The sequence below is a fragment of the Mesocricetus auratus genome, unplaced genomic scaffold (genome assembly GCF_017639785.1).
Source record: "Mesocricetus auratus isolate SY011 unplaced genomic scaffold, BCM_Maur_2.0 Super-Scaffold_100008, whole genome shotgun sequence".
In the NCBI taxonomy this organism is placed as follows: Eukaryota; Metazoa; Chordata; class Mammalia; order Rodentia; family Cricetidae; genus Mesocricetus; species Mesocricetus auratus.
The window spans coordinates 17,819,784-17,843,845 of NW_024429192.1; the positions used below are offsets into that span (position 1 = coordinate 17,819,784).

The 24,062-nt window shown below is 36.8% G+C and overlaps 1 long non-coding RNA gene across 1 annotated transcript; it reads right to left on the minus strand.

The window, feature by feature from the left end:
* Nucleotides 1–17,008: 17,008 nt before the first annotated feature.
* On the minus strand, nucleotides 17,009–21,734 carry LOC121141911. The gene is made up of 2 exons (XR_005878860.1): nucleotides 19,377–21,734; nucleotides 17,009–18,234 (listed from the first exon to the last, which is right to left on the minus strand). It is a non-coding gene; the product is annotated as an uncharacterized LOC121141911 (long non-coding RNA).
* Nucleotides 21,735–24,062: the final 2,328 nt, after the last annotated feature.

The following is a 24,062-nucleotide window of genomic DNA, read 5'->3' on the forward strand; positions in this document are numbered from 1 at the left end:
CTCCTCCTGGGGGAGTTTGCTTCTTTTGTTCTAGAACATTCAGCTGTGCTATTAATTCTCTAGTATGACTGTTCTCCAGTTTTTTCATGTGGGCACTTAGTGCTATAAACTTTCCTCTCAGCACTGCTTTCAAAGTGTCCCATAAGTTTGTGTATGTTGTGTCTTCATTCTCATTGAAATCGAGGAAGTCTTTAATTTCTTTTTTTATTTGTTCCTTTACCCAGGGATGGTGCAATTGTGCATTGTTCAATCTCCATGAGTTTGTAGGGTTTCTGCGATTTGTGTTATTGTTGAATTCTAATGTTAATGCATGGTGGTCTGATAAGATGCAGGGGTTATTCCAATTTTTTTGTATCTGTGGAGATTTGCTATGTTTCCTATTATGTGGTCAATTTTAGAGAAGGTTCCATGTGGTGCCGAGAAGAAGGTATATCCCTTTGTATTTGGGTGGAATGTTCTATAGATGTCTGTTAAACCCAGTTGGGTCATAACTTCTATTAATTCTTTTGTTTCTTTGTTAAGTTTCCGTCTGGAGGTCCTATCTAGCGGTGAGAGCGGAGTGTTGAAGTCTCCTACTATTAGTGTGTGAGATTTTATGTGCATTTTGAGCTTTAGTAATGTTTCTTTCACGAATGTAGGTGCCTTTGTATTTGGGGCGTAGATATTTAAAATCGAGACTTCGTCTTGATGTATTTTTCCTTTGATGAATATGAAGTGCCCTTCTTCATCTCTTTTGATTGATTTTAATTTGAAGTCTAATTTGTTAGATATTAGGATTGCTACGCCCGCTTGTTTCTTGGGGCCGTTTGATTGGAAGATCTTTTCCCAGCCCTTTACTCTGAGATAACGTCTGTCTTTGGTGTTGAGATGTGTTTCTTGTATGCAGCAGAAGGAAGGGTTCTGTCTTCGTATCCATTCTGCTAGTCTGTGTCTTTTTATAGGTAAGTTGAGGCCATTGACATTGAGGGATATTAATGACCATTGATTGGTGATCCTTGTTTGCGCTTGCGCTTGATTTATTGTTAGTGAAGTTATTTTGTGTAGTTTCTCCTCCCTTTTTCTTTTAGTGTTTTGTAAAGTATGATTCTATATTGCCTGTGTCTTTGTGAATGTAGTTATCTTCCTTGGCTGTAGGTTTTCCTTCTAGCATTTTCTGTAGAGCTGGATTCATGGATACGTATTGTTTAAATCTGGCTTTGTCATGGAATATTTTGTTTTCTCCATCTATGGTAATTGAGAGCTTTGCTGGATATAGTAGTCTGGGCTGGCATCCTTGTTCCCTTAGCGTTTGTAGGACATCTGACCAGGATCTTCTGGCTTTCATCGTTTCCATTGAGAAGTCAGGTGTAATTCGGATAGGTCTGCCTTTGTATGTTACTTGGCCTTTTTCTTTAGCTGCTCTTAATATTTTCTCTTTGCTCTGTAGGTTTGATGTTTTGATTATTATATGGCGAGGTGACTTCTTCTTCTGGTCAAGCCTATTTGGTGTTCTGTAAGATTCTTGTACTTTCATAGGCATATCTTTCTTTAGGTTAGGGAAGTTTTCTTCTATGATTTTGTTGAATATGTTTTCTGTACCTTTAAGTTGAAGTTCTTCACCTTCTTCTATACCTATTATTCTCAGGTTTGGCTTCTTCACGGTGTCCCATATTTCCTGGATATTTTGTGTTAAGGATTTGTTGGTTTTGAGATTTTCTTTGGTTGACGATGCTATGTCCTCTAATGAGTCTTCAACACCTGAGATTCTCTCTTCTATCTCTTGTATTCTATTGGTGATGCTTGCATCTGTGATTCCAGACCGTTTACCGAGCTTTTCTATTTCCAGCATCCCTTCATTCTGTGTTTTCTTTATCGTTTCTATTTCAGCTTTCAATCCTTCAACTGTTTGAGCTGTTTCCTTAATTTTCTTGGTTGTTTTTTCTTGGTGCTCTTTGGATTCTTTGAGAGATTTGTTTATTTCTTGAATTTTTCCCCCCATTTCATGGATTTTTTTGTTTGTTTTTTCTTCTATTTCTTTAAGGGATTTCCTCATTTCTTCCTTGAGGCTCTCTATCATCTTCATGAAATAATTTTTAAGGTCTGTCTCCTCTTCTTCATCTATGTAGTGCTTTTCAGGTCTTGCTGGTGTTGGATCCCTGGATTCTGGTGGGGTCGTGTTGGTGTTTCTATTGCTGAGTGATCTCTTATTCTGTCTTCTTCCCATCTCTTCTTCCAGTGGGTGCTGGTGGGGGCTTTCTGTCTCCACTGGTCTCCTTCTTTACTGCAGCTGAAGCTGAAGCTGGCCTCGCTGGGGTTGGGGTCTTGGAGGGGCTGATCTCTTTCCTGTGTGGGCGGCTCTTCTGAAGCTGGGCTCGCTGGGTTGGGGTCTTGGAGGAGCTGATCTCTTTCCTGTGTGGGCGGCTCTTCTGGAAGCCGGGAGCGGCCCCGAAGATGGAGGGGGATGGGTGATGGGCGGGTGGTCCCAGCCAGAGACCCAATCTCACCTGAAGCTGGGCTCGCTGGGTTGGGGTCTTGGGAAGTCTTAAGATGCTAGTGAAAGGTACTTACAATTCACTTTGGTGCAGTTGACCAAGGTGCAGGCAGAGAATCTTAGGCCTAAAGCTCCCCACTCCCCAATGTGCTTCCAGACAGGAAGACAGAGCTACCAATTATAGTCTACATTTCACTGGATCAGAAGATCAGTACACCTACGCTGTGCTTATAAAGTTTGTCACACTGAAACAATGGTACTGCGCCAATAAGCCTTGAAACAGATGTACTTCAGTGTGTCTGCACGAAGACCTAGTAGCTAATAATCACACATGAAGCTCTCCAAGAACAGTCATCCCACCTCCATTGTGAAAGAGCAGCACTCAAGGTTAAACTCATTCTATTTGAAGAAGGCAAATAATAAGAGCTCTAATCAACAGAAATTATTTTTGCTGCAGTTATGACAATTGAGATGGTCCTTGGGACAGCTTTATTACTCACAAACAAAAAATCACAGAGAAGAGAAAAGGCACATTTTGATTGAGTCACTATTTCTAAAAGATTATGATCGGTTCTCAAATAAATGTTCTCAGGTGTTAAAAGCTATCTATAAGTGTTTATTTTATTTAGAACCTTTAAACACAAATTCTTGAAAACTAATGTAAACTGCCAGTTATTTAAATGTGCAAATGTAGAGAGATGTAGGAAAAGAGAGAAAGCATGTCTGTTTAAAAGCATGTCTATACATAGCATGACACCATGGTGTGCCATGGTGAAAGGTACATAGTTGTTTTTCTTCTTAATGAAAGATATGAAGCATTCTAAAGACTCCAGGTGAAAGATTAAACACATTTCCACACTTGTGCAGTTGTTTTAGGTGTTTCTGGGAGCGCAGTTTATTGAAGTGTTATATAAACACTGTATACACTATTTCTTATTATTCAATTTATACCTGGTAGGGTTTAATTTTTTGGTTCAAAACTTATCCAAGTTCTTACACTCAAAATGATTAGTAAACAGAGCCATACTTTTATTCTTTAGTAACACGATAAAGAGCTGTTCATATGTGTGGGTGTAAACGGGTGAGTGTATTTCTCTCTCTCTCCCTCTCTCTCTCTGTGTATGTATGTGTGTGTGTGTGTGTGTGTGTGTGATTTGATAATTAGGATGTCATTTGAATAACAGCTTGCTCTCTTAAAAATCATGTTTCATTCTGTCATCTCTGTAGTCAGTCATACATATTTGTGATCAAAACTAATATTATAAATTCAATAAGTGATAAAATATTTGTGAATAGCACTATTAGTATGTAATTTCTGGAAAAATAAAAGTTTCTTTGTTTTATATTTACTACAAAGAATAAACAATATTGGTTAAATAGACATCAGGTAAGAGGGTATTCATGGGAGAGTGGTCATTTAGTCTGGATTGATGAAAGAAAGACCATTTTGTATGCTTGCCAGATGTAAAAGGGGACTCCCTAGAGGAATTATCTTGGATGCTTTATTAAGAGTATAAATTAAACAAAATAAAAAATAAATTACAATATAAAGTGCTGCCAAATAGTACAATATTTTACTTAAAACAATGTCTGTTGCCTAGATTCTCTGATGAATATCTTATTAATCTTCATTATTTATCACATTTATTACTTACCTGTGTGCTTGTTGAATAAGTTCTGTGGGAGTTATATTTATTCTTAAGTATGATGGTGTCTCACTCATAAAGGAACTGAAAAAGCTGGGATAAGTAATATTCTAAAGTTTATGTTTTATAGGCATCAATTAGATACTTAGAAAAAGGTCAAAATGTCATGGTTGAATTACAATGAGATATGGAGACAAGTTCAGAAAGTTTCCATCTTAACAAGGTCACAATTTAGTGGAACTGAGAGGGCAACAGAAAGCTAACCTACACACTGATGCTGGATGATGACACCTGGCTTCACCTGTAAAGTCTCAGCAGAGAGCCCTGTGATGTCACAACTGTACAGAGAGCTCGCTCCAGACCATGAGCTGACAAGCAGGTGCTGTCTCACGGTGCTAAATCTGTAGAAGTTGTAACACAGCTAAAGCAAATCCATTGCAGGGAGACACATGGGACAAATTCACTGTATGTGATACCTTGATATAAGAACCCTTTGGAGTTGTTTTCAGCAGCTGGTTATAAATCATATAAAAATGACCCCCCTCAAAAGTTAAAGACAAAATATAACAAGACATTTCCTTCGGTTGTTCAATTATTTGTTTTGGCTACTTCTATTGTATCATCTTCAATATTAAAGATGATAAAATTTGTCAGTAATACCTCTAGATATATCTGTCACTCTCTATTCCAAACCTTTCTTTGAAAATATCTCTATTGAAACTGACACAACCTCAGGATGGCAAGATGGATTTAGGTTAATGCTTGCTATGGAAGCCTAAAGACTTGACTTCAGTGACTGAAACCAAGATGAAAAGAAATAACTGGCTGGTCAAACTTGCCCCTGACCTCCCTCTTTCCTGTGGCCTGTGTATGCATCTCTCTCTCTGTCTCTGTCTCCTCTCTGTCTCTCTCCTCTCTCTCACACACATACACACAAACTAATAGTAAATAAAAATTTACAGATAAAAGAAGAGCCTTGAGAACTTTCTTAATTTATGCTTATTTTATTTAAATATTTATCACGGCCATTATTATTTTATGAAAATTTTGCATGGGATATTCATATCTCTAAAATTTTATGTAATGTATGCATTTTAAAATGAAAAGAAATATTAGATATTTCTTTTGTGGTATAATTGAAGCTATTTAATGAAGTACAGAAAAATTCTATTACATAACAGCCTTAAGGAACATATGCTAAATTATTGTTATAGTGATTAGTAACACAATACTATTATTCTAATTGTCGATACATACTTTACCAGGTTATATCTAAATTAATGTTAGCATGTTATTAATATAGTAGGAATTTAAAATAAAACCATTACTCAAACTCATTCTTGAGTTATAAGTATTAGGCAAGAGGTATGACACTAAGGATTGAATATGACAAAAAACTTGGAAGAGTACCATCCTAAATGTGTATATCACTTTTACTATCCATTTTACTTGGAGCAGTATGCTCTTTTTGCTACATTTCATTTTTATCAGTCAGTTGTCACTGTATTTATACATCTGGGGCCCATTAGACTGAACAATTGTCCAGGTTGATAACCAGTAAATGAGAGTTCCTGTAAAGAATAAACATAAGAATATGACTCCAGCTTTGTTATAGTAATTACGTGATGGAAAATATTTCATCTCAGATCCTTGTAATATGAGTTTCCTTTAGAAAAATCACAATTTCTGCACTTTTGGAACTTTAAACATCATCAATCATTTTAGTTCAGAATCCAAGAGGTATAGATTTTGTAAAACTTGGAATGATTACATTAATGGTGTCTAATAATGTCTTCTTCTTTTCACCCCTACCCAAAGTAAGAATAACACTGTAAAATTATTATAACTTTAACCAGAAGTATTGAGGGAGAGATCCCATGTAATTAAATTCTGGAACTTCAATCTCTATACTTCAAGAAGCCACTTAAAATAGGGGAACATTTTAACTGCTCTCAACAGAATTCCATTGTGCTTTTGTCTCTGGGGAGGATTTCCCTATAATTCTAGCACTTCAGGCAGATTGTTTGCACATGGCTGAGCAGAAATAATATATAATTTTATACCAGTGTATTTAATATCACAGATTCTTTAATGGGCTGACACAGTGTTGGCAATATTAACATATAGACATCATTAGCTTTCCATGAGGTCCATAATTGAAAAGTCATCTTGCTGATGAATGTCACCTTGTGTGTACTGTACTAAGAGAGTAAAGCTTTACAGATATCCTAGAAAGAACAAAGGGGAACTCATTTATGACCACGATGAATCTATAGTCACTACGTTCTTTTTAACCTTCATGAAAACCTTGCAATTTGAAGATTTCTGCCTGAAAATTTAACTATTTTTCCTAATTCCTGAAAATAGTTCAGTTTCAACATAACATCTTCCTTATATGCTGCTAGTGAGGTACGGATTTTCATAGTATGTCTCTATATAACATGTTTCAATATCTTAAGGTCTAAGCACAAAACTTTTGCAGGTCTAGAAAAAAATTATATAAATGTGTTTGCTCATTAAAAACAGAGCTCCAAAATCATTTTGCTGAGTGAAGTGATATATTCTTTTTTTAATTTAATTTTTTTCTCATGGTCTATTTTGTTCATGTTTAATTTAAAGAGTTATTTGGTTTTAAATTTAAATTAAAACAATATGTTTAAATATAACCTTAATGGGAAAATACGTTTTAGAGTCAGTGCCTTAGTTATTTCTTTCCATTTGCTTTTGCTTATTCACCATCTTCTGAACATTTACTTCTTTTCTTTGAAACAATTACTAAGGTTTGGGAGAGAACAGTAAAACCAAATCTTTTGAAATGAGATATGTGTATTGAAAGTCGTTGTCACACAAGTGCTTCCCCTGAGCCCGAACTTGCTGTTTTATGTGTCTAAGAGCTCTCTGGGTCAGGTATGGTCTTGAATAAAGGCCGGTTAGTACAGTGATGAGGTGAGCCAGCTCATGGCTGGCTTTGGGTCACCATGTTTTTAAGGGAGGCATTAAAACTGTCTTTAGATATCTGTTTAACTCTAGAAGATGACAGTGCTGACTTTTATAACCACGTATGTTCACAATTTCTGTCAATACTAACATTTTCAGAACATTAAGAATAGTAACTTTTAGATGAAGTACCTTTAATATTTTCCTGGCAATGAGTATACAAAAAAGTATTTTAATAAAAATATAAAGGATACAATTAAAGTACTTTTTAAAGTAAATTTCATATTTAGATTAATTCAATCAATCTTGAATTCAACTGATCTTTGAATCAAAGTATTTTGTGTGCATTTAACACAAATAGATTGATCAAAATCTTGTCATTTGAGTCCCAATGTTCCCCTTTAACAGCTGTGTGTGTTTGACTAACAATCACAGAACCTTCTCTTCCTAACCTTTCAAAAGATGAGGGTAATTCCTGCCAAGTTGTATTTAGTGATCCTTCCTACCACATGGGGTTTTTCTGAAGATTTAATGACTGATTCATCTGAAGTAGTCCAGTTCACTAGGGGTGATTTGCATACTGACTCCCAGCTTTCATGGCATTTGGCCATATTACATTGCTCTGTTCTACATATTTTCTTTGTGGAGTTTAGTAGAGTTGAATCCAGAGGCTCTAGGCAGCCTCTGGTGCTCAATACTATGTCAACTTGACATGAGCTAAAATTGGCATCATCTGAGACCCTCTGTTAAGAAAATTCCTCCATAACATCAGTTGTAGGCACTCCTAAAAGGTATTTTCTTATTTAGTGATTGATGGGGGATGGTCCAGCCCATTGTGGTCCTGGGTTCTATAAGAAAATATGTGGGGGGCAGATCATGTGGTAACACAATAAGATAGACCGTGCAAAGAGGCTAGCCTTGTTATCTTGTACCAACTTCTTGTCATAGAAACTAATTTACACTGTAAGATCAGTACCAATTCCTTGATGGCAGAACCTGAAGCAACTAGACCCTACCTCTTAAATACTCTACACCATCTCCCATCATGTCTACACTATGGACCAAAGCTCCAACACATGACCCCTGGAGGACTGAAACCAAATCATATACAATTATAGCAGCATGGGACAAATGATTGGATGATATACCTCTTTCTCATAATTTATGCTTTACTTATATGGTTGAGCTATCAGTTAGATAATGAAAAAATGCTGACTACAGTATGAGACTACAGGTGTATGTTAAAGTAATATCTATTAGTCTGAACAATATATGAGATTACCAAATGGATAAAATTAAAGGAAGAGGTAGAGCAGGAAAACAGTTCCTGAGATCAGTCTGATAGAAATGAACTCCAATGTTGCTGTTGTATAAATGGATTTATCAGTACATGCAAGATCATATTTGTGATATTCACAACTTCACGGATAGCACTTCATTGCATTATCAATACAGAAATCTCAGACCCACTAGAAAGCTGCGATTGTCATTTCTAGGGCATCAGAATATCTGTCAAGTGACAGGGCAAACATTTAATTATGAGTATCTCAAGAATAGCCAATTTAAACACCTGTGGCTTCAAGATAGAATTAAAGTGCAACTTCCTGGCTATCGCTCAATATCATCCTGTTGTTAATTTGTTACATGTACATTTGAGCAATTTGTGTTGTTGTTTATAAGTCTTGGGTCTTTGCTAAATAGCAATTACACATTGGGTCACAGTTGTCAGAATTTGGATCACTGCTCTAACACGTAGGTACAGAAGTTGCTGTGTCGAAGGAATGAATGTGAGGAAGAGGTGATCAGTAGACAGCAGTAACATTTTTCTCTTTTATGTGATTTCATCATACAAAACCTATATGAAAGCTTTTCATTTTTTACCAACTGTAAAGGTTATACAGTGCATTACTAACAGATGTAATAGTTGGGCTGGTAACACATTCATGAACCATTTTTGAAAAGCTTAAACTGTACCTTTAGGCAATAGGACCTTTGACTACAGCCAAGGGTGAACAGATAGTATTTTTCTTTTTAGTAATGTTAAAATAAACTTCGAAATTGTCTTTGGTGTTTTTGATTCTAGCCATTCTGACAGGAGTAAGATGGTATCTCAGAGTTGTTTTGATTTGCATTTCCCTGATGGCTAAGGATGTTGAGCACTTTCTTAAGTGTCTCTTGGCCATTTTAGCCTCCTCTACTGAGAATTCTCTATTTAGCTCTGTACCCCACCTTTTAATTGGATCCTTTGGTGTTTTGGAGACTTGTTTCTTAAGTTCTTTGTAAATTTTGGAGATTAGCCCTCTGTCAGATGTAGGGTTAGTGAATATCATTTCCCATTCTGTGGCCTGCCTTTTTGTCTTTTTGATTGTGTCCTTTGCCTTACAGAAGCTTTTTAGTTTCAGAAGGTCCCATTTGTTAATTGTTGATCTCAGTGCCTGTGCCACTGGTGTTATGTTTAGGAAGTGGTCTCCTGTACCAACTCGTTGAAGAGTATCTCCCACTTTCTCTTCTAAAAGTTTCAGTGTGGCTGGATGTATGTTGAGATCTTTGATCCATTTGGACTTAAGTTTTGTACAAGGCGATAAACATGGATCTATCTGCAGTCTTCTGCATACCATTACCCAGTTATGCCAGCACCATTTGTTGAAGATGCTTTCTTTTTTCCACTGTACAGTTTTAGCTTCTTTGTCAAAAATCAGGTGTTCATAGGTGTGTGGGTTAAAATTAGGGCTTTCGATTCGGTTCCATTGGTCTACCTGCCTATTTTTGTGCCAATACCAAGCTGTTTTCAGGACTATAGCTCTATAATAGAGCTTGAAGTCAGGTATGGTGATGCCTCCTGAAGTTCCTTTATTGTATAGGGATGTTTTAGCTATCCTGGGCCTTTTGTTTTCCATATAAAGTCAGAATGGCTAAAATCAAAAACACCGAAGACAATTTATGCTGGAGAGGATGTGGAGAGAGAGGAACACTCCTCCACTGCTGGTGGGAATGCCGACTCATACAGCCTCTTTGGAAATCAGTATGGAGATTCCTCAGGAAAATGGGAATTAATCTACCACTAGACCCAGCAATTCCACTCTTAGGCATTTATCCAAATGAGGCAGGTTCATACAACAAGGGCATCTGCTCCACTATGTTCATAGCAGCATTGTTTGTAATAGCCAGAACCTGGAAGCAACCTAGATGCCCCTCAACTGAAGAGTGGATAGAGAAAATGTGGTACATTTACACAATGGAGTATTACTCAGCAGAAAAAAACAATGGAATCTTGAAATTCGCAGGGAAATGGATAGCACTGGAAGAAACCATCCTGAGTGAGGTAACCCAGTCGCAAAAAGACAAACATGGTATGTACTCCCTCATATATGGATTTTAAATATGGATCAGGATAGTGCCAGTCTGCACTTCCACAGATAGAGAGTCTGGGAAACAGGAAAGAACCTAAAAGATATGCATATATGCATAGTACCCAAGAGAAGAGGATGGAGACAAGATCCTCTGAATGGATGGGGAACACGGCGAGGGGGGTAGTGGGACCTGGGAAGAATAGAGGGGGTAAAGAGGAAGGGAGTTGGTCATGGGGGAACAGGAAGTTGAGGGGGTGGGGGTAAAATAGGGGGAAGAGGGAATCATAGGATCGAAGACAGATCAGGCACCAGAGTGACCTCGAGTGATCTAAAGGTATAACATCAATTGGCAAGCTAAGCAATAGTGGAAGGACCACCTCGAATGCCCATTCCTGATAATGAACTTGATGTCTATAACCATCTGGGAGCCTTCATCCTGTGACTGATGGAAGCAGAGGCAAACACACAACTAAGCACTGAACTGAACCCAAGGAACCCAGTGACAGAGAGAGAGGAGTGATGAGCAAATTGGCAAAGAATGGGCTGGCAAAACCAGCAGAGACAGCTGATCTGAACAGGGGAGTGCTCTTGGACCCCAGACCGACAGTAGGGAGGCCAGAATGGGACTGATCTGGACCCCCCAAATGTGAGTGTCAGTGAGAAGGCCTGGGCAACCTATGGGGCCCTGAGCTGTGGATCAGTGTCTATCCCTGGTATACAATCTGTCTTCATGTGCCTATAGCACAAAGAGAGATGCTCTCTCAGCCTGGACTCTTAGGGGAGTGCCTTGACCCTACCAAGAGTAAAATGATAGACTCTAGATATCCCCTATGCGGAAGGATTTGGCAATAGGGTGGGAGGGAGGGTGGAAGGGGAGTGCGGGAGGAGGGGAGGGAGAGGGAACTGGGATTGACATGTAAAACAAGCTATTTAAAATTAAAATAAAAAATGATATAAAAAATAAACTTCGAAAGATGCTTAACTGAATTTTCTAGGACTAAAGGCTATCCTTAGGCTGTAGTTACAAAAGATGATTCTCCAAGACAGATGGTATCCACTTCCTTTAATAAGAAACGTAGGACTGGGAAGTGGTGGCACAATTTTTAACACTAGGGAGGCAGAAGCAGGAGAAACTGAGTTCAAGACCAGCCTAGTCTACAGAGCGAGTTCCAGAACAGCCAGAACTGTTAAACAGAGAAACCATGTCTCAAAAAATAAGAAAAGTAGGATGGAATTTTGTCAAATGAGTGTAGCTGGGTGAGATTTTGTTTACATTTCTTTCCACTCACAATCTACTTTTTAGAGACTTCAGATTCCGCTTCATCATTTCACCTTCTGATGATTTCCCAATGGTATGAATGTCTGAAACTTAACAGCTTTTAATTCTTATACTCACAAACTCACACTGGTTCTCAGTAGATTTTTATTATTTTTCTTTACTGTTATTTGTGTGTGTGTGTGTGTGTGTGTGTGTGTCCACACGTGCGTGTGCGCATGTCATTAGATTGGATTACATGTCTGTGTAGTCCACCAATACTCAATCCAAGAAGACGGATATCCTGAATAGGCTCAATTTGACTCTGAGTGCCTTGAGGATTCCTAGAGAACTATTGGTCTCTAGCCTACATTGAAATCATAAAGAAAATGATGCTAGTATGAGCAATTTCCCAACCTTCTACAACTTCTTGTATTTTAATTATCATAGTCATCTGGTGGTTGATTGTTTTCCTTAATCAGTTTTAGTTCATTAAATATTTTATGTATATATTTACTTTCTATTCTTTTCTTTACTTCTATTATCTAATGCACACATCTATGTTAGTTCATTTATTTCCTGATCATGTGAACTAGTTTGGTGTATATTTCACATTTGTTAATAAGCTCTTGTCTGGTGTTTTCATCTATAAAGAGTAAGAATCCCCAGGAAAAAAAATAAGGTTACTTCTATTAATACCAAAACACACTGAGAAGATGAACATAAAATTAGCTTTAAGTTTAAATTATCAGTTTGAGGAATTCTAAGGAGGCCTCAACTCCACACAAAGATCTATAGGAAACTAAGGTATGCAAAGACTTGTAGATATAGTCTTCCCCAGAGAGGAATACAATTGTTGGTTATCTAATATCAAATGATCAGCCCTAAATACATACATATAAATAAAATACTGACTGAGCAAGGCATATTTAGGAATATTTGGATAGATAGATAGATAGGTGATAGAGATAGGCACATAAAAACAATTAGTGAAAAAAGAGGGTATGAATTTGAAAGAGAACAAAGAGTGTTATCTGTGTGGGTGTGAAGAGAGGAAGGAAATGAGAAAATGGGTTAAATTAAATTTCAAAAATTTTAAATTAAAAAATCAAAGTCTTACATATAAATGAGGCAGGCCTAAGCTTATGCCCAGAAAATATGATTTTTCCACCCGTAACTATACCTAGCCCAGATGTGCTTCTCTATAATTCTTCATATTTGTGCAGTTTAAAATGACAATGACAGAGTTCACAGTTGCATCTTGTATATATTGCAAGCCTGATATAGAGTTCTTAGGTTTAGCAACAGGCCATGGAAAGAACTAAAAGATTTTGTTACAAATCTACCCAGGACTCAAGGATTCTGACAGTTGTATTTGCCTTCATGGATTCTACCTCCTTTTTGTCTTCAGCCCAAGATAGTAATGGATTGTGTGTGTGTGTGTGTGTGTGTGTGTGTGTGTGTGTGTGTGTGTGTTTCCTGATTAGAATATTGGGTACCATAAATTAAGCTTGGACTTTATACCTAGGAAATAAACGTATTGACTATTACTTAGTCCTACTTCATTGCTATACTTAATTCTTGCATGTATTACTTATTTCAGAGTGAGTTTGTGTATTTTCAGTGAGAATTAAGTAAAACTTTCAGCCACTGAACTCGCATCATTTTATCAATGGTCTCTGTTGTTTTTACTATATTGCTGTTGATACTTCATTCTTTGATACATAAAAACTCATCTGTTGTTTATTCACTGTGAATTTTATCCTCACCCACTGGTATTATCTGGATGTTTGTGTTCACTCCATAATTCTTCGACTGGCATCCTAATAGTCCTAGGAGATATGGCCTTTGGGAAGTAATTAGATCATGAGGGCAGGGCCCAAATAAATGGGATTAGTGTCTTTAGAAAAGAGGCCCAAGGGAGCTTGTTATCTCTTTCCACCAGAGAGAAAGTGTCATCCATGACTCAAGACACCCACCCACCCTTACCACATAATGACTTTGAAACTTGATCTTGGATTCCAGCCTCTAAAACCACAGTGGATTTCTATTTTGTTAAACTATTCAGTCTAGTGTATTTTGTTACAGCAACCAAAACAAACTGTGGTGTGGTTAATGTTGTTTTCCTTTGAATTTGCCTCGTCTGTTGCAAAGACTGTGGCTACTGATTATTTTTAGCATTTGTCTATATATTTTCCATTCATTTTTAAAACTCAAAGTCAGTTTGTCTTAGATCACTCTCTGGCATGTAGCATATGAATATACATTGATAATAATCCAAGTGGAAGTATTAGTGAATGAGGAAGACTCATTAAAACAAGTGTTTTACCTTAGCTCTGTTGTGTTTCCATGCATCAAAACATAAAATGTATACAAATCTCTTCATTCATTCTTTGGTTTATGGATGTATTGATTTGTAGGATGTATTGTGTAGCTTTCTTAGGGTATATATCTTTGAAATTATAGATGGAATTAAGATGACTGCAAAAATATGTTTTACCACCATCAGCTATCCCTGTGCATCTCATTCATGTATAGGTATATTATATTATATTATATTATGACAAGGTGAGATGGACTGATGTACGTTTCTGAGATATAAACATCTTCATTGAAAACATGACTTCTTTTGATAAAAATGTGATTATTTTTAAAAAGGAAAAGAGAATGCTATGTGAGTCTGTTGGAAACTACTTATGCATCATGTGACATTTAATACATAAAGTATAATTTAAAATAGAATTAGGTATACTAAATCAGAGACTCAATCAAAATTAAAATCAAATCAATATACATAAAGTTGATATCAGTTGACTTTGATATGTTGCACTGGGAACTTTTTATCTAGAAATTCCTAACAGAACCCACAATTCTTCTTTAACCATGGCAGACATATTAGAAAATTTGAACTGAGGCACAAAATAATTGACCAAAGCCTCTCCAAATTATTCAAAACACAGGATTCTAAAACACAGCAACAGCAAAAACTGTAACTGCCAAGATAAGCCAAGGAGATATGTTGCATGGAGTTCTGACAAAAGAAAAAAATAAAGGGCATTAGAAAAAAAGAAAAACATAATACATAATTTAATTAATAATAATGTCTATGAAAGGACATGGGGGATAATAGAGCAAGAAGGATTGAGCATGGGTGATGCAAGTGCAGGTACAGGTAGAAGAATATCTATCACCAAAGACCATTGAAAGTACTGTGGGCTATATGTGGGTCTCTGTTTCTTGTGCCTCATTTTGAGCTCCTTTCTTCTGTTTCTTTTGTTCAAGTCCAATGTGTTAGCCGTTGTATTTTCTTATTATATTTTATTTTATTATTTAAATGTGTATGTAGAAACTAACACTGTGGAAACCTTCTAAAATACACACATAGAAAGAGTTTAAATGAAGTTACCCACTACCAGGGGGGAAATACCTCTCTTGGACACCATAGGCTAGCAAATGAAGAGTCTAATGTCAGGAATTGCTTCCTTCTTTTGGAAATCTTGGTCAGTGGTGTCCCATATAATCCATGGTTCTTGGTCCTCTCCAGAACTTAATAGTAAGACACCACACACTTGAGTTGTAAACATGGAGAAATCTATCAGCCTGGGGGCTTCATTACTCGTGGGTAGTTTCGTAGTGCTGCAAGGTTCTATGCATGATATTGAAGGAGAAAAGCAGTCACTAGTCTTGCCCAGGTGTGAAGCCTGTGCTACAATAATGACTAGCCTTACAAGATGTGCCCATTGCTGGAATGGTGGTATTAGTGTTGTGGAAATAATCAATTACTTCCTGTCTTCTACAGAAGACAGAATTCATGGCTTACACTATTAACTTGGTCAAGATTCTGTGGCTGAGTAAGTCTTAAAGCCCAAGGGAGAACTGCCTACTATTATTCTGCTAAAGGGATATAGTATTTAACTAACTCATAATGATTTATTGTTATACTCAGTTTAGCAGATCTTTCACCCCTTATCAGATAATCTCCTTTTTACAAAACATGACAGTTAACAGAAACCTATAGCTAGTCAATAAACATAGGATAAGAAAGAGTTGAGTAATTAGCTGTAGGTGGGACATCCATATTATACCTCTTCCTCTTAAGGTTTAGGAATCATAGAGGGAGCATAATTATGACAAAAGTCAGAAGCAATGTATCACTGCAACAAAACTGTTTTCTGAATACAACAGGACAGTTATACATTCATACATATATATATATATGTATGAATACATATATATATATATATATATATAAAACTTCACCTTGGTTGGGAACACATGAATATGACTTAATGAAGATCAAGTCATACAAAAATCTTGCAAGCAGTAAAAAAGTGATCATAAGTACCCATACCACTAAATAAATATTAGCAATTGATGATTGCCAGGGGTAGGAAGAATCATTTTTATCCAAGTATGTAGCCCTTTAAATGGCTACCCAAATCTAGTAGAGGGTGCTTACACATACTGGCAGCACTAATTGGAATCAATAGGATTTTTGCATGTTTCTTTTTGATATTAGAGTCTAATCACGTCATTTCTCCCTTCTGTTTTCTCCAAAACTTCCATAAATGCTTCACTGATCTCCTTCGTATTTGTGTTTCCTTTTTCATTAATTGTTATTGCATGCATATATGTATGTATATATATATATATATATATATATATTCCTAAATATAAGCAGTTTGTGTGTTTTCAGGGTTGACCATTTGGTATTGTGTCTTTTTTCATTGAGAAGACTATGTCCAACAGCTCTCTAATAGAATTTAAGATCTACTCAGCAAGAGAGAATTTTTTCCGGGTATTGGAGACTTAGTCAACTACTTAGTGCTAACGAAGTTATGAATCATGTAGGAGAGCCTATAAACACCCCTTTCCTAAAGCAACATAAATTCAATGTGATTTTTTAAAATGTGTTTTAATTGAAATAGAATTATATTACTTTTCCCTATCTCTTTCCTCCATCAAACCCATCTCATACTGCCTTTCAAGTTGATAAACTCTTTTTCTTTATTGTTGACATAAACATTGCACAAATATATGCATACAGACTGCTGTGTCTGTTTGGTTGGTGGTGTGTACATTGTTCAGGGATGACCACTCTGCAATGAACAATCATTAAGGCAGCTTATCCCCGTGGAAGACTAATTCCCCTACACCCCTAGATAAAGAACTCTAGGCAGCTAAACAGTGGGGCTGTGTTTTTAAGAACATATGAAACTGGAAGAGAATAGTACGATGGTGTGGGAAAGGAAATGGACATGAGGAAGTAGAGGTAGACTTGACAAAAATCACGTAATAAGCTTGTACAAAATTATCAAACAATAAAATAAAAAATCCTAGTCAATCAGTGTTGGTTCAAAAATATACTTTATATCAATCATAAAATATGAAGTTCTACTAGAGGAAAATGGCACATATTGAAACTCTGCATCATCTAGGTAATATTTCTGCAAACCTGAAGTTACTCTACAGTTCAGTTTTGCATAACAGTACATCAATTTATCAATAGCAAAAACTTTACACTTATTGCTGCAAGTAACTAGTCTAGTTGGTTTTAATTTTGTTCGATGGAGTACTTTGCTGCTGTGTTCATACTGCCTTATTTCAATAGACATTAAATTATTTGGAAGCACCAAGAAGTTTCCAGAGCTCCTGAGCATTTGGATGAGTTAGTATTCATACCTAAAGTTAGCTTCTGGAAGAAGCTCCCTGTGTGTATGTGTGCTGGAGTGTCTTTTCTTCCCCCAGATTCAGAGCTATATAGATTTAACTCCATCCAAGTAACTCCATATTAAGACACATCAAAATAGAGCAGAACACTTTGACCTGATTCTGTCAACCCAGTCTCAACTGCATCTTAGCTCCTGATTTCCTGACAGAAAAGCATGCGGTTCCCAGGCAGTTCCAAGGTCCCACTAATCCCTTTCCAGTTCCACAAGAGCACTGCTTCTACTTTATCACATACTCAAGTTTACTGCTTCCAAAGTCCCAGTCTTTGGTATTAGCCAGGTAAGTAACTGTTCAGTCCTGATGTCCTTGCAGACTATACCACGCCAATAATGGAAAACCTAGATGCTTCTGTATTTTGTGTTTCATATCCTGTGTTGGTGTTACAGAATGTAAATGGAAAATCATCCTAAATGCAAAGAATCTGTCTCCAAAACAGGGATTTCAAATGCTATTCTGAGCGTCACTGAATTTAAATCTGAAACTGTGAGGCATGCTTTCACTTCCTGCGTTGATTTTCAGAAAAGTTAACTGTTTTCAAAGAGTACTTTCTGAAAGTTACCTGAAAGATTTTGGTTCTGCTAACTTTTTCTTCCTGCCTTTATATTCCTCCAGTATTCTCCAAAGAAAGATTCCTATTTTGTCCTGAAATTATTTTACTAAAGTAAGAGTCAATTAAGTGAAGGTGTTCTCAAATTCATCACTGCTGATATTTGGGGGATGGAATAAAAGATTTCACTGTGTTGTGGGGATTCCAGCAGTATTCCTTGTGTCTTCCCAAGAGATGCCATAATCAGTACTTCTCTGGTTGTGATGACCAAACGATGTCTCCACAAGTTTCAAAAAGTCCTGCAGGGAGCAACATCAACACAATTGAAAACTACTGATCTGGTGAATTCAATTTTGTTGAAAGTCCTGAAGTACTCTGATTGGGCTTATATTCAATAATCAAGATGTAGAAAAATATATAAACCATTTCCTCTGTTGGGTGTACACTCTCTATGTCTTCATGCACTGTGGAACTTAACAAAATTGCTGGGGAAGAAGGCTTGAGGGTAGCCATAGAGTTAGCAGGTCTATGGAGTTCCTATAGTTGCTTCCTTTGCATGAAGTGTGGCAATTTTCATTAGAAGGATGAGTATTAATACAAGGTATCTAGGTTCAAATCAGGCCTTCCCTTTTGACAATAAAGAGTCAACACCAGTAATTCTGTGGCCTGTCACCAAATTCTATGCTTTAGCTCACCTTTGGTACCCTATGTTAATAACTTACTTATTTTATGGTTTTTTTTGTTTTATATAGTTTTTAAGAGAGGGTTTTCTTCTGTAGTCCAGGCTATCTTTACATTCTCAGTAGTCTTCCTGCTCAGCCTCCCAAGTATAGGTATTATAAGGATGTGCTGACACGTTCAGGTGACTCTTAATACTTTATAGGATGAATAAACAACCTACAATCCTTAAGAATACTCCCTCATCTGTTATTTTATATATGATCTACTGCTGCTGATCCAACATGGATTTCTATATTTGGGACAAGACCCAAATATAGCTCACATGGCCCAAAATATTTCCTTCTGTCTTTTCTTTTACAGAAACATGCAGACAGTTCGTTTTTTAAATCTGACATCTGCAAATATTTAAACTCCCCAATTTAAACCCTTAGTCCCACATATTGCACCAGCTTAGATATGATGACACCAGCCACACTGGTAATAGTGTTTGATTCTTTAAAATCCATGCCAGGCACAGGGTTTATGTAGACACCCATCTCTATTCCCATGAAAGACACCCTAATTATTTGAATACAAGAAGCTTGACGTCTCACATCAAAAGACTATGCTTATACCTATGTTTATTGTATCTGCCTATAGGCACAGCAATTCTGAACACCTGTTACCCTTTGCTGTAAGTTTCTTTCCTTGGGGTCTGGACATGTTGCAGAGCACAGTGTCCATAAGGAGTCAGCTTGCTCTTTCTGGGTAATGTGTTTACCTTTAGGGAAGGTCCATTGATGGAGAGAAGCAGATGATCTTTGTGATGAATAAGAGAGCTTAAAGCATTTTTGGCAGAATCAGTGCTTGATCCTTCTCCTTCCTCCATTCTTTCTGTTATTGTTGGTTGAAAGGAAAAAAGGACTCAGAAAAAGTTCTCGTAGCAGACTTATAAATTTTTAATTTTGTTTGTTTGTTCTCTCTAGTCATCATTAATCTGTAAGTGCTTTCCTATTACACCTAGTCACTGTTATTATATTTCTCCTAAGGCTGTTTGAGACAATATGTTTTTAAGAGTTCCAACTAAATGAATAACATTTGAAAAACAAAGCATATATATGATATTTGAGACTCAGAATGCTAAAGTATGCATCCAGACAGACTGCTTCGCATATTATGCCATCAACTGTTTCTTTTTATTATATTAGAAACACATAATGTAGAGATGAGGTGACAAGCTTTAATTCTCATTTGTGATAATTTTTGGAAATGACTATATTGTAAATATTGACAATAGATGCAGTATTAAATGTATCTATGGAGCTTGAGAAATGGTTCAGGGGTTTAAAGTCTTTGCTGCTTCTTCAGAGGGCCTGGGTTTGATTCTGAGAACCCACACAGTGGTTCACAGTCATCCCTCATTCCAGTTCAGAATGATACAATGCCCTTGTCTTACCTTTGCAGGAACCAGGCATGTGTGTGGTGCAAAACACATGTGTAGGTAAAACATTCAAATAATTAGGGTATCTTTTATGCTGTAACTATTTCTGTGTTTTCCCATGAATGAACATACTGCTGAGGGTAAAATTCCATAACTAGTGCCCAGTGAATAAATTCATAGCAGAGTAGTTGCTCTCATCAAATCCCACTTCATGCTTGTGCCACCTTTGTGTGCCTGTAACAAATAACTGTAGTCATAGTGCACTAGAGCATGACCAGAGGAAAGGTACGGGTCTGTGCAGTGTACACCCCACTTGTATGATTTCATTCACATTTTAAAAGATCCTTTCAAATAAACTTAAATATGCTTTGAATTCATTAGATCCAACTGAATTTATATGAAATTTATAAACTTGGGCTATTAATCAAGCAATATTCAAATACAATTGATATCTAAATGAGCTCTAAGTTGGAAGTACAAGAGTATGTTGCTTAGGTAGTATTATAGAACAAATATTATGGTAATATTTACTACTTGTAAACATGAACATCTAAATTACAGTATACAGCCTGTGTTAATTTTCAGAGATAGCTTTGAGTAAGGAGGTGAGAGCAAAATAGGTTTGAGGGAGGAGATGAATAAATGCAGATGATATCCAAGAAGACTAGAATATCCAGAGTTGAATTTTGAAAGGCCATCTTGGAGCAATGGTGAAAGGGAAGGGTGGGGAGGGGAATGAAAGCTTACTCATATGCCCTGTTCTGGGAACCAGTGGGCAGTATCCTGCACTAAAGCCATAGTCTGCTGTCTACTTACCCAACTGCCTACCTCTTCCTTTTCAACACTAGGCTCTGTTTCTTCTGACAATTAGATTATTCTGATTTATCTCCCCATGTTCCTTTCTGGAATTTTTCCTAGTTAGTCCTTTTTGATCCACGCTATTTCCCAAGTATTATTTATGAAAAATTTCCAATTATAAAGAAACCTCAATTCTTCTTTGTCTAACATTATTTGACTCTTTTGTAAGCCTTCAGTTACCGTCTTTGGAAAACTTTCCATTTTCTCTTTTGTATCAAGTTAAAGTTTTGCATATTTATAATTTATCTCAGTGGTGGTTAATCTTCACCTTTGATGAAGAGCTACAGGCAGTCAATGATAACTGAGAAAGCAAGAATCAGTTTTCTCTATGGAGGAGCGCCCTGATAGCCTGAACAATAAATCCTTAGTGGTCAGGCATAATTATATTTTAAAAATAAACTGTTAACCTGTCTCTCGGCCTTCCCAGGATGCCATCACAAAGTGCCATTAACTGGGTGTCTTATAAACAGGCATTCATTTCATACACAATCATGACAGAAGGGGATTTGACATCTAATGAAAGCCTGTGTACCAGGTTCATAAACGGTACATATGAACTGCTGGTCTTGACATGGTGAACAGCTTAAGAGGTGTCTTGGGCCTCCTTTATGGCACTAATCCAATTCATGAATGTCCAGTCAGCCACTATCACCTGGCAATGACTTTGCTTTCTGGATGAGAATATCCTCATGTAAATTTTGTTGAGACATAAATATCCAGACTTAAGATGACAGTAGGTTTTTGGCATTCTCTAGAGATTCAGAGGCCGTTGTACAGCAACTGATGTGTTTTATACTCACACATGCACAAACACACACACACACACACACACATACACAGAGAAACAGAGAGAGAGAGAGAGAGAGACAGAGAGACAGAAAGAGAGAGAGAGAGAGAGAGAGAGAGAGAGAGAGAGAGAGAGAGAGAGAGAGAGAGAGATTAAGATTCCTATACCTAGATGTGAGGGTTAATTTTGGAGAGATGCCAGCTAAACTGGATGGTGTTTTCAGAGAAGACTGGCCGGTGGTGGGTCAGTAAACTCTGGGAGGTAGATTCACTGCCCCCACCCCACCCCCGTGGGTGGGATGGTGCAGTAGGTTGAGAGCACGAATGAAGCACAAAGTGGAAGGAGGTGGCACTGTAGACACCTTGGAATCTCTTTCAGCAGTGTCATGTTGTGTTACCTCTAGTGCCTGTGAATACAGATCTAGGCCCTCTGTCCTCTGACCATGGACTAGTAGTAATGGACTCACTAAAAGTCTTTCAACCTCTTGACTTGGATTGAAAATGCACCCTAAGAAGCTGTTGAGACTTTGAGTGTTTTTGACTGAGGGTGGCTGTTTCCACAGTTCTCCATCCTGTAGACAGCAGTCATTGAACCATTCAGCCTCTTACCTTGCAAGTGAGTCTAATACAGGCCCTCATAATTCCACCCATGCCATTCTTCTTTTCGCTTCTCCCCTCTCTTTTCCGTCCCTCCCCATCCCACCCTTCTTCTCTGTCTGCTTTTCTCTTCATCTTTTTTCATTGGTTTGGAGAACTATCAATTGTAGCCAAATCTTAAAACCCATTAGTGCAATAACTGAACACTGGAAAGCACCATGGGCCTCTGAAGCATTCTTGTCAGGGGTGGTAGTGGGTGCAATAAGCAAATAAATAAATACATAAATGGAGGAGAGGAAGAAGGAAGGGTAGAAGTTGGAAGATGAGGAGTAATGGGCATAAGTCTCTGATTCCATGATTAAAAAGAAATGTCTTTGTCTTTAGAAACCTGAACAAAAGACATCTGTTTTTTTAAAGTATGCATTAGAAAATAGTCAGTGCAGTACAGAGTAAGGAAACAAATGAAATTTACTTCAAGATGGTCCTAGATTTCTAGGTAGAGTGAAATTCCAAAGCCTGGAACAGGCAAGGCAGGGCAAGAGTTTCCATCAGTTATGACTGCCTCTATAAGATGAATACAGAAATTGGAATTCAGGAACTCTAAGAAGATTTAAATTAGAGCTTCAAGAGGGGAGATTTATGCAGAAAAATAACCACTACACATAGACTGTATATAACACATGGTTGTCATTCATTCATTCATTCATTCTCTCTCTTTCTTTTAGACAAGATATATAAATGTAATAAAATTCTTTGAAAAATAAAAAGAGAAGTATCAATTTAAATTCTACCTAAATTGAATGTCAAGAGAAGTGCATGTCAGTTTTACACTAATGAATTGAAACTTACCCAACTTTCTAAAAAAGTAGAATACTTGAATAAACCTACATCACTTTAAAAATTGGAAATATATTTTAAACATGACTACAGAAAAGAAAAATGCAGATTATGTGGCTCTTTCCATGAATCTTATCACACACTTAAGGAAAATATCACCAGTCTGATTGCAAACTATTTGTAGAAATTGAAGGAAAAAGAACATTTCTTTGTTCATTTCATGAAGTTAGCACTTCCATTAATGAAAATGATACAAGAAAAACACAGAAATGTTTGGTTTTTGCATAAGATCATGTTCAGAATCAGTAACAAATATTAGCAAGTTAATCCTGTAAATCTTTTAAAAGGGAATGTAGTAGCCACAAGGGGTTTTCCCAATAATCCACAATTTAACTTTTGAATACCAGTCATTGTACTTACCACATTAAAAAAATAAAAGGAGAAGAAGGTATCATATCCTTTCAGAGATAGGATTTGAGAAAAATTCAACATGCATTTATAGTACAGTGCTTCAGTTATCTAGGGACAGAAAGGACCAGTCTCTAGTATCACAGCTGGTTTTAAGACCAACATTAGGCACAAAATAAATATCCTTATACCTATCACTCCTTGTTAATGCTAGTGAAGGAAAATAAAAGACTATAAAACACAGATGTGACATCAAGAAGCAATTAATCATGAAGTCATATGATTACATATATAGAAGGTCCTACTGAATCCACATAAAAGCTACTGAAATTTATAACCAACCATAACACAAGTGCACAAGATCAATACAAAACTGAATTATATTTCTATGTACTATCAGTAAGCAATAGGAAAAACTTTTTAAGTAATTACAGTTACAATAAAACTGTGAAAGACCCATAGTTCAAGAAACTACAATATATGCATAGTGAAGATTATACAACATTCTGAGAAATAAAGGAGAGTCTGAAAAATGGAGCT